The following is a 1680-nucleotide window of genomic DNA, read 5'->3' as shown; positions in this document are numbered from 1 at the left end:
AGATTCCATTATTTTTTCAATTCCATTTTTTTCCACAGACGTTTTGAAGATCCTCAGAAAAACCAGGTTGGGACCATATATCTCTACTCCTGGCTTCACAAAGAGGAGAGAGAATCAAACTCAAAATCGGCCCAAAGCAGATTCCTATGAAACAAAGGTCTGACATGCTTCCTCTCTACAACCTTCTTACCCTATTCTGACACTAACCATCACTTCCACTGCATTCTCTGCTTCACATCTGGATTAGACAATCCACTGCAAAGGCCACACAGAACTCACAACAGCCCTGGCGATTGTGGGGTTTATTAAAGAAGTGAACAGAGTACAATTCAGGATCAAAATCAAGTCAGGCCTTGTGCTGCAGCAGCCATTGAAGAAAAGCAACCATGGCTGTGCACTACCCTATGGGTGTTGGCCTCAACAAAGTCCACGAAGTAACCAAGAACATGAGCAAACCAAGGCACAGCCACAGCTGTGGGTGCCTCACCAAGCACACCAAGTTTGTGTTGGACATGATCCAGGAGGTGTGTGGCTTTGTGCCTTATGAACACTGGGCCATGGAGCTACTCAAGGTCTCCAATGACAAGCGGGCCCCTCAAGTTCATCAAGAAAAGAGTGGGGACACACATCTGTGCCAAGAGGAAGCAAGAGGAGCTCAGCAACATCCTGTCCACCATGAGGAAAGTGGCTGAGCATGTCCCTGTCCATTTTGTTCCCCCCACCCCCAATAAAAACCTTTCCACAAACAAAAAATCAAGTCATGACACAGCAGTTCTCCAGTCAGGAATGCCTCTTGTCTGCAGTGCTGCAGGTATACCTTCCTCTTGTCTTGGCTTCTGCCTAAATCCATGGGCCTAGAGCCTACAGCTGCTCTGATCTCCATACCACTGCCTCTGCTTCATCTTAGCTGTTGCTGTTCTTCTAGGTAGGGATCTCATGCTCTTCCTTCTTGATGATCCTGGAATCTTGCATTCCTGCTTCTGAGATGACTTCTTTTAAATCAGGCTGGATGGCAAAACTAACCAATTCCATCTTTAGAGTCTTGTATACCTTATTTCTGTGGTCCCATTCAATCACTTGGTAGAAATTAAGAAGAAATTGAATAGAAAAGTCATATCCAGTAAATTCAAGGTACCACAATCCCATATCTATATCTAGCTACATATAAAACAAAATTTGAATTCTGAATTGTTCAAAAACCATTAATGACCAGATGCCAAAAGGTATGGGAAAAGATTTTCAAAATCATTAGCCATTAGGAAAAAGTCAATTAAACCCACAATCAACTGTTACTATATAACTAACAGAATGACTAAAATAAAAAAATAGTGACAAAACCGTATATTGGCCTGTTGTTGTTGTTAGGTGCCATCAGGTTGGTACCAACTCATAGCGACCTTATGCACAGCAAAACAAAACACTGTCCAATCCGGGGCCAACCTCACTACTGTTGCCATGCTTGAGTCCATCGATGCTGCCAGTTGGCCAATCCATCTCATTGGGGGTCTTCCTCTTTTTCTTAGACCCTCCACCCTACCAAACATGATATCCTTCTCCAATGACTGGTCCCTCCTGACAATATGTCCCAAGTATGAGAGACAAAGTTTGGCCATTTTGGCCTCCAAGGAGCATTCTGACTGCACTTCTTCCAAAACAGATCTATTGGTTCTTTTAGCAGCC

General features: G+C 43.7%; 1 pseudogene; it reads left to right on the top strand.

Moving 5' to 3' along the window:
• Positions 1-386: 386 nt before the first annotated feature.
• On the top strand, positions 387-692 carry LOC102829135 (annotated as a pseudogene).
• The last annotated feature ends 988 nt before the right edge of the window (positions 693-1680 follow it).

The sequence above is a fragment of the Chrysochloris asiatica genome, unplaced genomic scaffold, assembly GCF_000296735.1.
Source record: "Chrysochloris asiatica unplaced genomic scaffold, ChrAsi1.0 scaffold00022, whole genome shotgun sequence".
In the NCBI taxonomy this organism is placed as follows: domain Eukaryota; kingdom Metazoa; phylum Chordata; class Mammalia; order Afrosoricida; family Chrysochloridae; genus Chrysochloris; species Chrysochloris asiatica.
This window is presented reverse-complemented; position numbering and strand designations above follow the sequence as displayed.